Source organism: Chiroxiphia lanceolata, chromosome 8 (genome assembly GCF_009829145.1).
Source record: "Chiroxiphia lanceolata isolate bChiLan1 chromosome 8, bChiLan1.pri, whole genome shotgun sequence".
NCBI classification, from domain to species: domain Eukaryota; kingdom Metazoa; phylum Chordata; class Aves; order Passeriformes; family Pipridae; genus Chiroxiphia; species Chiroxiphia lanceolata.
Genome location: NC_045644.1, coordinates 23481223 through 23496180, shown reverse-complemented (window position 1 = coordinate 23496180; position 14958 = coordinate 23481223). Strand labels below are relative to the sequence as shown.

General features: G+C 34.9%; 1 protein-coding gene across 1 annotated transcript in view; it reads right to left on the bottom strand.

The window, feature by feature from the left end:
- Positions 1–14958, bottom strand: part of LRMDA (leucine rich melanocyte differentiation associated) — a 645824-nt gene that overhangs the window by 140557 nt on the left and 490309 nt on the right. The gene's annotated exons all lie outside the window — the stretch shown is intronic.

Genomic DNA, 14958 nt, shown 5'->3' with positions numbered 1-14958 from the left:
TAATTGGAAGTAGCACAGGTAATCCTCATCTTTGTAAAGAATTAAAGCAGTTAGCTCATAGAAATAGTCACCTACTTATTTCTAGATGTCAACTTCATTCCACTGAAGAATACCATTTCTGAAGATGCTGTTGTGAGCAGAACAATCTTGTTTTGATTAATTATTCAGTTTGGTAAAATTACAGCTTGTTTAAAGGAGCATAAGCAATCTTTCAGATGCTTCACTTGCTTCACTTGCTTCTTATACATAAGAATAATTCATTCCAGGTGTAAATTTACTTAATTAAGAGGCAGTATCCCATCTTTCTCCATGTGAGTGAATAAATCTAAACCCACAAAACAAATTACATAAATCAAAAATTGACATTATAGTCCTGAGCTCTTAAACAGATTATGCAAGCTAAAAAGCAAACAAAAAAACTCCCAACAAACAAACTGGCAGTGAAGGAAGGGAGGATATACTACACAGAAATCCCTTTCACCACCTGAACTAATAGAGAAACAAAAATTTGGATGCTTTATATTATTCATTCTGTATTATTAATAATCAGTATTCCTTTGCTCTCCATATTGCTCATATTTGTTGTATTTTATGTTCTTCTGGAATTGTTACAGGGCCCTTCTTTCTTTTTCTAAACCACTGATCAGGCAGCAGATCCTTGAGAACTGCAACATGAGAGTATGCTGACAGGTAGTTCAACAAAACTCTGCCATCATGGCAGATGTATTTCCAAAAAAACCAGTCAAGAACAAAGCATCTTTACAAATAACTTGGGCTATATTGGAGTTTTCTATTTAATTTCAATTACTTGAGCCATGAAAAACTTTCTGTATTAGAGGCAAACCCACACAAACTCAGAAAAGACAGTATAATGCTTTCTTATTCTTTATGAATTGAAGATACAACCTATTAATCACTTCAGATAGTACTGTTGGGGTATTTTATTAATTATATTAGTGATATTATTTGTTAGATTTTGGTTTTAATGTTCTAAGATTTTAAAAGTTGTTTATCAATATTACCTTTGCTAGTATATCTATAATTAAAATTAGCTTTGAACAAATCAAGAAGCCTTCCATTAATATGCTTTTTCTATGACATTTTCCTAATGTTATATCCAAGTCATTAACAAATATGCACCTAGAAGGATTTGCAAAAGGATTATGCAAATTATTATGGCCTACTTAACACTTGATTTACTTTGTCACTGTTAGGTGCCTTGTATGACAACCATATCCACCTGAACAAAGACAATTGGCAAATATAAGGAAACAAGCAAAAGGCTGTTACAAGAAGACACTCCAAAAGAGAAAAGCACAAGATTGACTTGCAGTCCTCTTGTAAGAATATTCTGCAGCTATTTAAAAGAGATTTAAGATAAACAGACATTCTGCAACTATACCTCAGACTACCACTGCCTTCAGGTCATTTCTTTCTCTCTCCATGTAGAAAAATATGTTCCCAAAATAGTAGTTGGAGTACAAAATTTAAGGATAATTTGAAATTTTCACTTATGAAACCAGGATTTAGATATGTTGCTGTTAATGAAGAATGTAAAGTATATTTCATAAAATTCAAATATATACTCTTTGATCACAGAATGAATTGGTTATTAATGTATTTGTAAACTGCTGTTTAACGTATAACTATTTACGGGATCTTTAAAACAATTGAGTGTTATTCTACTACTTTAGCCTCCCTATCTTGTTTCTAAATCATCCTCACGTGAAGATTCTCTGAACACATTTCATAATCAAAGTTTTGAAAAAGTCTTGTGTAGTTTCTTTTTATTTTTTTGTAGTCCTACTGAAGAATAAAAAAAATCCCAGTGCAAAATCCAATCTAAAATTAAATTATGTTTGAAGATTAAATTACATCAACAACAGAAAATAATATATATCACTAGAAAGCCAATATAGCCCTGAAAATGATCACTGATATACAAACTCAGAGATTAAACACAAGCTTAGCAGAAATTGAGACACTGTAAAGCATGAAAATGAAAACTTTATTTCTGATCTATTTTTGATGCACTGAACTTGCTATGTAAGGTCAGTAACTGATGGAAAAAAAAATTACTCTCAACCCTACTTTGTCAGAAAGAATGAATTAAAAACAGAAAGAAATTTCAGACCCCAATTAAGCAATCACAATCAATTACATTGTCTTGAAGTCACTTCCCTCACTACTTCAAGCCACAATGAACTATCTTTGAACAATCTCCTCTTCTCTAGCTCCTTGGGATTCAATAGTAACAGGAATAAATTATTGCTTGGCAATGGAAATACCATCTGGGATTTTTAACCCTGCCAGGTATTCCTGCTTGGCTTTCGGCTACTTTAAAGAGTATAGTGAAACACAGCCTCTCCTTATACTGGACAAGAATCCAACTCCTAGAAGGTTCTTATAAGAGATGAGGGCTATCAGGGAATAAATTTCACTCTGTTATCACCTTAGAGATGGATTAGCAATAGCTAGACATAAAAAAAGTGATTTTCCATACCAGTGAATAGGAAACAATAAGAAATACACTGGGTATATGCAAATTTTCATAGAAAACTGAGTAATTCTGAGCCAAATAACACCAAGTGGGATTCAAACAGTGCAAATATAACCAATAGATCTGATGTTGCCCTACTACTCAGCATCAATATTAAGTGGCAATCTCTGGGGATGATTGCTTTCAACACATGAACTTTGACCTCAAAAAGCAGAGATAAAACATCTCAAGAAAGGAAGGAATAGGAACTGTAAAATCTGTAGAATTAGCATCTAGTAATAATGCAAAATAAACTCACAGTTCTTAGAGCATTAATGTAAATCTGTGGCCTTTCAGAGCCTAGAAGTCACCAGAAGTTTCATTTAATATTTTCAGACAAAATCTAAAGAGGAGTAAGCAATAAAACCTATAATTACCAACCATAAATAAAGCAGCAAAAAGCATGATGCAGTGCCCAAACAAAATAATAATCACATGTGTGTGTTGCGATGGGAGGAAATAGGGCAGTAAAATGAATAACCAGGCTTCAAGCCATGAAGTCAGAGATGCCCCTGATACAACAAAGGTTTAAGGACACTTTGCTGATTTACTTTGTGACAGGCTGACACTCTTGTAAGCATAATGCTCAAAAGCTCATTTCAGCAGTTTTAAGCAGCACGGCACTTTTTCCTGATTTATGACTGGTTTATGGTAGTTGGAAATGGACATAGTCATTGTGGCCATAGTTCGAAATGAAGTCAAGGGATGTCCTTGATGCAGACCCAGTGTCAAAAATGAAAACTATGATAAAAATGAAAATGATTGAATACACCTTGATAATTTAGCCCAGTGGTAAAAAGGGCAAAGGGAAAATATGATTCGCAGTGCAAGCAAAGATTACACTCTTTGGAGAAGTAAATTCAAGACTGTTACTACATAATGGGCATGTTTTCAGAGATCAGCAGTCAAAGCCACTGTAAGGTTGGCTCATAAAAATTATTACAACACATGCATTACATTGAAGTTATGCATATGACTTCTGTTTGCTTCTTTAATGACACTAAATTTTCATTTACTCCCTCAGCTGGTCCAGAAAAGAACTGTTAGATCAGGACACAAACAATACACTCTGCAGATTAAGCTTCCAAATCCAGAGAAGACAACTGCTTACAATTTCTCTATCAAAAGTAACAGCTTTGGAATAGAGTTTATGAAAGGGAGTCTGTGGAAGAGATCAAGCAAGTCAAATGAAAGTATTTTTGTTTAGTTCGCTTTCTTGTATTAACCTCAGGAATTTACTAAAATATATCGAATCAATTTACACTGGATCTACAAGATGGTGGGTCTGACTTTGAAAGTTACTCAGTATCAGCCAGTGAATCCATTTAAACCAAGAGGATAAGAATATCATAAGAATCACAGTTAAAGTGACTAAAAGAACTACTAGTTGTTTAATCCATTACCTGTGAACTTCTTTAGGTATTTTTTTCAGATTCAAAACATTTCCAGTATGAATACAAGCATGAGAGACGGGGAAAATATTTCAATCAGAAAAAAAGTCATGATCTTTACATGAAAGCTGTGAAAGTTGAGAAGTGTGCAACTGCCTGAAATTACTTAAGGGATAACTGTCACAGGAATTAATACAGTTTTGAATGTTTAAAAATTACAACAGATTCCTTTACATTTTGAAGGCTGTCTGATTCCTGCTGTGAAAGCTTAATGTCTTTCCATTTGATGGAGAGTTGTGGCTGTTTTCAGTATACAGTTGACTAATGCTTGTTTAATGGATTGAAATGGTCAACAAGTGTCAGAGATATAAGCACAAAAGGTTAAGTTAGGAGTAGAGTATTTATTCCCTTATCTGTTGACATACTGTCAGCTATCCCTTAGAAAGAATGGTGAAGGGCAATGAGATGAGAACTTTCAAATACAGAAGCTACTGAAAATAGTTACAAATTAAAATACAACGCATAACCCCCCCCAACAATGTCCCAGGACATCCTAGCAGAAAAAAACAGAGTTGCAGCTAGAGATCACAGCTCAAAATTTGTAGAGCAGTACAAAGTTACTAAAACAATTTTAATGTGTAAGTGTTGGGAATAAAACAAATCTAAACTGGCTAAAATTACAGAAGAGAGGTCATTCTTCAAACTTCCTTATACAGCTACTATTAAGCTTCAGATTCACAAGAAAACACCAGCTGAAGGGACTAACACCCCTCAATGACTTTCAAATAAGCCTCTCTGGCACAACCCTAAAATGAAGCAGTCAGAAACCAGCTATTTAAACATGTGAAATACTAAATATAGGAGGATTTTATGAAATACCAAACAAGAAAAGCACACGGATGGCTTTCTCACCTCTGTATTTTTTTCCTAGAATCTGTTTACCTTCAACGCTGACACTTCTAAGTGATTTACCCACTACATTCTTCAAATCCAAAGTTCCTGGAAAGACGAGGCAGCATTTAATAATATCACACTTCTATTGAAACCACTATTTATTTGTTTGTTTATTTATATAAGAGTATATTTATTGGAACACAGATTCAAGAATTCTGGGTGAATTGATAGAAGTGCTTGTGTACTCTAAAAAAGTGATTTTAAAAACAGTATACAGAAGAAATAAATGTTCTGCAAATTCTAACAACCAATCATTCAATATGGTGCACTCTCTATCCAGACATTACTCTGTGTGTGCATTACAGTGATACAAAATATAAAATAAAGGACTCCACCTTTCAGTTACTCCTCTGCCTATAGTGGGGATACAGAGTCTTCAGCACCAGTTCAGCTCTACATCATTCTGTCACATTGGGGCACTTCTCAAAACAGAGATACCAAAATTTATTACTGAAAGAGGAGCTCAGGTATTCTGCTGAGACTCACACATCAGTGTTCTTTGAAAACAAAAATCCTTAAGCATTGCTTTCCTTTTAATAGTTCACCACCATATAGCTACAGAAGTCAAATACCTTCCACACAGACTCAATACGAAACAAGTAAAATCAAGTTTCTCTTGTCCCTCGTTCTTTAACTGAGGACTTCCTATGTCAACTATTATTTCACTAAAAAATTACCAAGTCATCAGCAGCTGTGGCTAAACCAGAAAGTACACATCATTTAGAATAAAGACTAACAGTAAAATGAACTTAATAAGGCAAACTTTTGAAGCCAGCCTTGGTAGGAATACAGTTTTCATTTACAGTCTGAGATTAATAGCTAAGAAATAAAACTACAAAGATAGGAGCTTGTTGGCCTTCCAATTTTAAGACTTTAATGGGTGAATTTTTAGAAAAAAAAGAAAGAAAGAAGAAAAATAAAAGAAAATGTAAAGGCTAAAATCTGTCTTTGGCAAAGTCTTTTTTAAAGTTTGTGATAGAAACAAACCAAAGAAAAACAATGAAAGCAATGAATCTCTGTGCTCAGTAAAACAGCCCAATCATGGATCATATATTCACAGTATGGAACAAGTAAAATCCAAATCTCAGGTCTGATTTTTATTGTTTGAATTAGAAGAAAAGTGCCTCAATCAAGCTCAAGCTCCATATTTGAATTTAAACTCAAGTTTTGACTAACATGAGAAGAGTGGAGCAGGGAGGTTGACTGCTCAGATGCAAACAAGCCTAGAGAGAGATTTTTTTTTTGGTAAAATTTCCATTTCTGTACATAATCATCACCCAAAATATTGGGCTTTTCATATCTGACTTCAAATCAACTTTATAGCTAATCTGGTAATCATTTCCATCAGTCCTCTCAACTGTTTATATATTCAAAATACACAGGAAGCCAGGACACAGGAATCATTTTTACCCAGACAATACTGAGAGAGGAAGGAAGAAAGAGAGCTCACGTGTGCGAGAGGCACAAGCAAATGTCAGAAAGAGAGCGTGCAAGAGAGGATGTGAGAGAGAAGGAGAGAGGATGAGCAGAAGGGAAAGAGAGGAAGCGTGCAGGCAAGTGAAGGGACACCTGAGAACAAGGAAGAGCACATGAGAGAAGGGATAAGGGGAGGGGAGAAGAGGAAAGGGGACAAGGTGAGGAATAAAGGCAAGGGGAGAGAGGAAGGGCAAAAGAAGGTGGGATGAAAAGCACCTGAGAGAGAATAAGTTGTTCTGATAAAATCAAATTAAAAGTTTGACTAGTAGAATCAGACATGAAACACACATCTTTTTTATCCAAACCCTGTATCTTAAAGATCTTTGCTTGTGGCACACAGCTAAACAATGAAATGAGTCATGTGACCCTGATGGACTTGAAGCCAGGGTTATATTGAGTTTTACATGCTGTATACTTTCTTTATTTCAATTGAGCATGGTTTAGATCCAGCCCTTTTGTTTTAGTAATTTCAATATAGTTCAATCTATTATATTTTTATTTGATTCAATCCACAGTATTATGTTTTATTTTATGTTTTTCAGCTCAGTACATTTTTAATCAATTCTCTTATGTGCTTTATTCAACTCATTAAAATGTATATGTTATGCCATGTTTTATTTATTTCAGTATGAGGTATATCAATTTTGCTGTATGTTGCATTAAGCCCTCAGCATGTTGTATCTATTTCTTCATCTGTTACATCCATTTTGTCACGTGTTCTAGCACAGATTGTATGTGTTTTGATACAGTTTTACATCCTACTTACAATTTTTTTAGAGCATTTGTGTGGTAATAACGTGATTTGGTTTTAATCTGCTCCTGCATTAATTTTATGTGAGATGCCTCATACCTAAAGAGCAGTGAGGTAAAATACGATGTGCTTGCTGTCAATAAGCATGAACACATATGATTTCATCTTTAACTTTATAAAGAATAATTCCTAGAAGACATCGTGGTGTGCTGTTGAACACATTTGAATTGTGTTTGAATTTCTAAATGTCATCTTCAGTGGGAGTTGAGTATGTTTCTTTGAAAACTATAGGAGACTAAAATAGTCTCCTATATGTTACATTTCACCTTCATATTTTCTATGCTCTTCTCCTTAATGAATTATGGAATAAGAAGTAGAATTCCATTTCATAAGGAAATAAAACAGCAAACTCCAAGCATTTAAAGAACATTATCTCTGAAAATCAGGATGTACCTTTTTTAAACAGTTCTATGTTTTTTAGTCTATAGATTTTATATTAGTGACATGTAGATTCCTTCTCTTTTTCTCTACTTGTTTTGTTTGGAGACAGCTACAGCCATATTTGAGAGATTTTGTGCACACTTAAGGAGGAGAAATTTTAAATCTCAGCCTCTTTTTATTAAAAAGCAAATAAAATAGTTTACCTCAGAAGACAGGACAGAAGAAATTGTTAACTATCAGCATATTAGCAAAATTACGTTGTTAATAATGAAAATCAGAATAAAACAAAAATTAATTTGCCACATAAGCAGAAGAGTAACTTTGGCCTTATGTGTAGCTATGCCCCTGGATTTGGGAACGAAGAAATGGACTGCAAGACCATCAGACACTTACAGAAGAGGGTTTTTTTCCCTATGTCTTTGCAAAAATATGAAAAAATTGCATTTATTACATCTAACAAATGGTAAAGTACTCTCAGTTATATAGCCATTTGGTTTGCCATTTATTATCCTGGGCAATGCCACGAAGTGGAATCCACACTGCTCGCTCTCTATTCCAAATCACAATTTTCCATGTTTAGCACATGCTGGTTCCTTCTTCCTGAGAACTGACTGCCCTGTTCATCAAAATGGAGCAAGTTATCAATTTTGGCATAGCCTGTCCTCTTCTCTCTTTTTAATTTAGGATATAATTTGAAAAGTTTCCTTTAATTACTCATCCCAGATAGGCTGGTGAAACATGATATATGTTGCCCTGAGGACAGAGATCATTAAATGTGCTAGAAACTGCTGTAGGAAGGCCCTCTGCTCCATTGCCACCTCAACAGAGGCTCCTGTTCCCTGGCTGCTCCACAGCTGACAAGCCACACTAGAGACCCACACACATCTGGGTGCCACTGTGCCACCATGCACATTCACCTTCAGGGCTGCTGACCTGGATCAACCAGATAATTTTCTGTCTCCCAACAGAGGGGGGATGACTTGAGCCTCTTACCTTTTCTGTTCCGGAAAACTACTGTATGATCTAGTTGTCAAGAGCAATGGAGAAAAGACAAGTCCTTAAAGAATATATATGGAGTTTCAATGTCCATTCCAAACTAATTCAGCGAAAGCTTATAAGACAATGTCATTGTTGGGAAAACAGACAAAATTCTAATAGTTCGGTCTTTTCAGGTTTGTAGGACAATGTTTCCAATCTAAAAGCAAATAATATTATAGATATTTAACTATGGAAAAATTTTTATACCCATGTAATGGCTCAGTACAATAGAACCGTATACTATGAAGAATTGGCTTGGGCTTTTGCTTCAGGGTTTAAATAATTCTCAGGTCTTGTGCTCAGGTCATGCTGGCATGATCTTCACAGAAATTAACATTTTCTATTTAACACAAGTAACATAACACTCCCTAAGTTTTCATATTTCTGAAAGGTGGAGAGTTGAGGAAACAGAACTCCATTCTTTTTACAACAGACACATAAAAGCACCCCATGTAATACCTGATCCCCCAGCTCTTTGCTCTAATAATATGAAAACCATTTGATCAACATACATTTCAGCTACAGATTTAGTGTTTAACATGTCTGAAAATGTGTGTGTATAAGAGTATTATACAGAATGGAGACTACCTTACACCACTGGAAATTCTGGCATTCAGATGGACTACAATACATTTGGAGATACCACACTGAATTTACTCCATCTTTGTGCTGAATCATGAACAACCAAGAACTGGGGCCATGCTATGTTATTTACTTGCTTCCAATATCAGAATATAATGTGCAGCACTGGTGAGACACATTTGGGACTGAATAACATGATACCTATATTCTGGAATAACAGTAATGAATCCATTTTTAATTTTTTTTTTTTTTGGTGTGCACTTGGGCTTGCATAAACTATCTGCATGCTCTGATTCTGTGCATCAGTTTTCCAATCAGTGCAAAAATTTTTACATCTGACATCCAAACCACTCAAGCATAATTTATAATGGAAACGCTGACACCAAGCTAACTGTGGTGGCACGAACAATGCCCATAGAAAACAGAAAGTAATGTTTCCTTGAAATGTATTGCAAAGTTCAAAACTCAGATTAAAAGCATATGAACCTGAAATAATTTTATTGATGACCATATTCTGTGACCTCAAACAATCCAGAGGGTAAGATTTTGAGAGTCATGACTTCCTAAAGTTTTCTTTAGAAAATTCTAAATCTGTAAGCTGTCTAGTCTAACTGCTCTTATATGTATTTTCAAAACATATATGCTTATTTTTAGCATGCATTGTGGCTATTGGTATGCATGGGCACATTCTAATATTGTCCCCCACAACAAAAGCCATCATTCTGGCAAAAGGAGACAGGAAAACCTAACACTCTCCTACCATGACCAAGATGGTAAGAGCTGCTACAGTTGCCAAATACAATACACAAAACATTTAATTTATAATAGTTAGAACTTGGCCCTTGACCAAGTCCAAAGAACTATGTCTTATTTCACTTGCTCTTGAATCTGTCTCTTTCAGAGATAAATGACTGTGCTGTTTGCCAGTTCTCTCCTCTGTTTGGCGTTTTGTTTAGCTCCGCTTGTGACAAGCCAAGAGTTGATGCATCTGCTTGAATGTGTAATATACATCTTTGGTCAACTTAGCTTTTTTCCTTGACAATATTATGTCAAACAATCACATCACAACTGGCTCTGATCTCTTTGTTGTTAGCTAATAAATTAAAGAGTATTTATTATCTGCAATCCTTTTTTCCCTTTTAATGGTGACACATTTGTGGTGAATTACAGGGCAGCTTTATAAACTAGGCTGTGGGCCAGTATCAGCCCCTGCGTTCATGTGAATGTTCCCTCTCCCACTTGGCCTCCCAGCCTGGTGGTAAATCAAGGCAGCTGTCACAGCACACTAAGTTAGTGTGCGTCATTGGGGAGAGCAGGAAGCGTTGGGGGTATAATTCTGTCCATCAAACTAATATGTTATATCAGTAGCTTTGTAATCTTCTGCTATAAGTTATGGGAAGTGACACCTAAGAATTCACTTTGAAAGCAATGTGTTCCTCAGACTTTAAGCCAAAACAGACCCAATCTGCAGCAAGAGTTCCTCTGTTTATATGAGCGGATTTGTAGCAGCTAGCAGCCCCATCGCTATCAATGCAGCAGTATTTTACACATTCCACTGCAAGCCTCTCTCTGTTTACAGTTTTTGCAGCAGAATTTGTAAACTTTTAAAACATGATTTCTTCCCTTCTCCTTCTTTACCCTTGCTTTAACCTCCAGTAGCAGGATAGATAAATATACTCCTTGAATGTTATCATGACAAAGTGAACTCCTGACAGATAGGAATGAATGGGAGACCTATTTCCCTTGTCCATACCCCCTTCAACCTTTGCCTTGACAAATGTGGGAAATAGCTGCATAGGACAGGAGAAGAATACACACAGCACTATGATAGGAATGTCAGCTTTTTTGTTAAATGTTCACATGATAGTGAAAGAAATGAGTGAAGATAACCTTAAATAGGAAACGTGTTTTCTAAAAAGCTTCACAGAGATCCAGTTCTCACTGTATTTCCCCTAAAAGCATGGCTTATTTTCAGCGACTATTTTTAATGCTTTTGAAGACCAACAAAAGAGGAACTTGGACTCAATTAAGTGTTTTTGTGAGGTGTGATTTGATCTGAAAGAAGTCTATGGGGTATCTTCAAAGAGTCAAAACCAGACGAGCACGTCCCACAACCCTAACACACTGAAATCAAAGATGTATGCTAAAGACATTAAATATCTGTTGCCAAACTATTTTTAAAAAGTTTTAGTATTAAATCCCACAGAAGTTTGTTTTTATAATCTTTGTAATTAATAGTAAATATAAAAAAAGCCCCAGAAAACAGTACTCTCTTCATCCTTAAATCTAAATCCAGAGGCTATTACAATGAAGAAAACACTTCTTGGGAAAATCTAACTTCATTTAGTCTTAACACACAAGTACTGTCATTGTCTCATCAAACAGTGGTTCCAGCTTTCCATCGATGAATGTCATTTACAGTGGAATTTTAAAACATGTTCAAAACAGTTAGAGATACTTCAATTCCACTAATCTGTGCAATATACAAATGCTGTTTTAACTTTCATCATAATGTCAACTTGAAAATCGCAAATGATATTTCACAGGATCACATGGCATACCACATTGCTTCAAACCTTAAGAAATCTTGTGTTTAATAGCATTAGATCTTGTTCACATGACTTAAAAATTTGAAAATTTATATGTCAGATTTGGTCAAACATTAATAAAATGAAACATTTTCTCTTGAAAGTAATCTACTTAGAAAATACTTTTCTTTCATCTATTCATCCCAGCTAACTAAAGCAGCACTGATTTTGGATCTTTCATCTTTAATAGCATTTAAAAAAATATTTTAAAATTTTGTTCTGGTTTGTTATGATCTGAAAAAAAATTGTTCTTGTTTAAAAAAAAAAGTCTAATTAAACTCACAGGTGATAAGATTTAAAATTAAAAGGTTTCATTATTACATGATGTGAGAAACTGCAATTCACATGTTCGCACCAATCATCAGACCATACATCTGTGCAGTTGATGGCAAGACAGTAGGGTTTTCCAGTGCTATGCTTTTCCTGTGGGGTTTACTCACTTGACCCTGGTCTTATACTCCTGCCTGCTGCACTTTCATTAAGGTAAAAGGTCTCTCTCACATTGCAGAGCCTAATAGTGTCAAAAAGAAACTAATTCTAATTCACTATTTACCTGTAACTAAAGGGGGAAAAAATAGAGCTTTGTAGAGATTCCAAGGCTAGACTGGAACAAAATCTCCACTATTTAGAGAGCTTCTACATTGGTGGCTATTTTGCTAGAAATCATGTGCCCATGATGCCTTTCACCACATCTCTCCTTTACATAGCCCATCCAACACACATGTATGCCAGCATTAAGATGCCATTTATTAGGTCTTGTTCTGTGCTACAAAGCTTTCAAATATTCACCACCACGTGGTTATTTTCATTTGGGAAGTGGACTTATAGCTATGGAACATTGGTCATAACCAACCATTCCCTCAATAAAGTATCCAGTTTTAATAAATCCTGAAGAAAAAAGGTCTCATACATCATGGTTTTCCTGCATAAACAGCTAAAACTTTAGTAGTTTTAGCCTCTCTCTCAGGAATAAATCTCTCAAAAAGACATTCTAAAAATACGTCTGCTTAAGATAGACCATGAAAACCCAGATCCTGCAAACACGAGGCATTAAGAATGAAGGGAAAATCTTGCTGATCTCTTGAACTGATCAAGAATTCCCTACTAATGGTTATGGTTTGGAAACCATATTCAAAGATTCAATAGACTCTTTTCTTCTTGCCTTTACACAAGTTCAGCCTTCTCTGAACAAAACTTCTTGCAGCTGCTGAGGACTAAGTCACGGGTGAAGTTATTTGACAAACTACTGTAAAAAACTGAATCAAGCATTTGTGATATTTTTCACAGTTAAAGGAATTTTTCCCACCTATGACTGCTGACTAAGGTGTTCATTCTGAATAACTCAAATGTAGCCCTACTAGTCTCACCATCAACACATTCATTGTTCCCCACTGCTGGATAATAACTACATTTCTCAAGTCATCTAAAAAAATTATAGCAGTTGCACCAGGTTGGTCACCTGAGATTTGGCAATGAAATAGCTTGCTCCTGTTTTCATGAGTACTCATGTAAAGCCATATAACAATTCATCCAGAGTTCAAAGTATATCAGAGAGACAGACTGTCAGTACACAAAGCTAACATTTGGACTGAATCATCCATCACCAGCTAAGCACTCAGAAACCAAGTAAAGAACATTTTATATAGACAGGGCAGACTCCTGTGACTTCCCCACTGCATGACCACCCTCAAACCAAATGTTACTGTATTTATCAGAAAGATGCTGGCTTTTTTCTTCCTCTATGCATACAATTTGACTAGAACTTCTAAAGAATACAGAAATGAACAATCAAATTTCACTAAAAATAAGCAAAGAGTGGACAGTTTATCCCCTCAGCCTCTTTTGGAATTCAGTGCTTTCACTCCTATTTAGGCTTTGGGATACAAAGATGAACACCAACAAAAGACAGTATTTTCCAATTAATTAAACATATCAAATAAGTGTGACACTATGTCTGTAACAATATGCACAATTCTAATCCGGCATTAAAACATAAATACGGTTTCAGCTGATGCAGACTTCAAAAACATATTCCTTGACTAAGCCCTTTGCCTATGCAGACTTGGTCACAGAGGTTATACTTCAGGGGATTTTTTCAACTTTTCATATTAAAGAAGTCTCAAAATTCTGCAGTATAAGATGACAACATGGTAAACTTTATCCCAGAAAACACTGCAAATTTCAGTTACTCGTAAGGCATTCAGCTTCTCTAACTTGTAGAGATCATGGCTTTTTTTTGGTTCTTTATTGAGAAAGAAGAGAAACAAAAGAAAGATAAATAATAGAATATCTACTTATATATTTTTTGCAGTAATACAGGACTACTATTTGGTTTTGAGACAGATGCAAGAAAGTTAATTAAAAACTAACTTCAAGTAATTTCAAATGTGTCTTCCTAGAGAAACCTCCTTTTTTCCCCAACAGAAACAAAAAATTAACACCTGAGCCAATTATTAATTTCATTTTGGATAATTAGTTAAAAACGGTAGTTCCTCAAGCTATTATATATCTTTAATAAATCTAAAGTCAATGACACTCAACTATGTAAGACATTGTAAAACAAACATTTGGTGAAGAATATCATACTGAGTGATTTTAGAAAAATCCCTCACATAAATATGTTTTCATTTTACAGCCTTCTTTAACAGCTCTCTCATAATGATACTAATTTAAAGTTGTCAATAAAAATTTCTTCAGCAGTTCTAATGTTTGAATTAGATATGAGAATTTATACTACAAATTCGTGATAAGAGATGACAATGTACAGCACTACCAGTGAATAGTTTTCAGGATATATTTTATATAAGTTTCTAAATCTAATTGAGGGAGTCTTTTTTCTACTATTCACCAGGCTGAATGAATAGTGTGCTTATTCTATATTGATTGAGATTACTCTCTCTTTAGCTATATGCATAGGCATTTAGTGATTTTCTTTTCCAAATCAATTAGAAGCTCTGCTGGTTCAGTGTCTGGCTTTTTCTCTATTTTAACTTGGAAAAAAATATCTGAAGTTACTTCTCTGTTGCAAATGATTGTTTTTTCTCGTTTATACCCATCTTGTTTCAATCTTACACACTCCTTGAGACTGTAATACAAATGACAACCTCCTTCCCTTAATAAAACCAGAAAGTATTAGAACAAACATGATCTGAGCTAATCCTTCACTTTGCAGTTCTTTTATAAGACTGAGAGATTCTA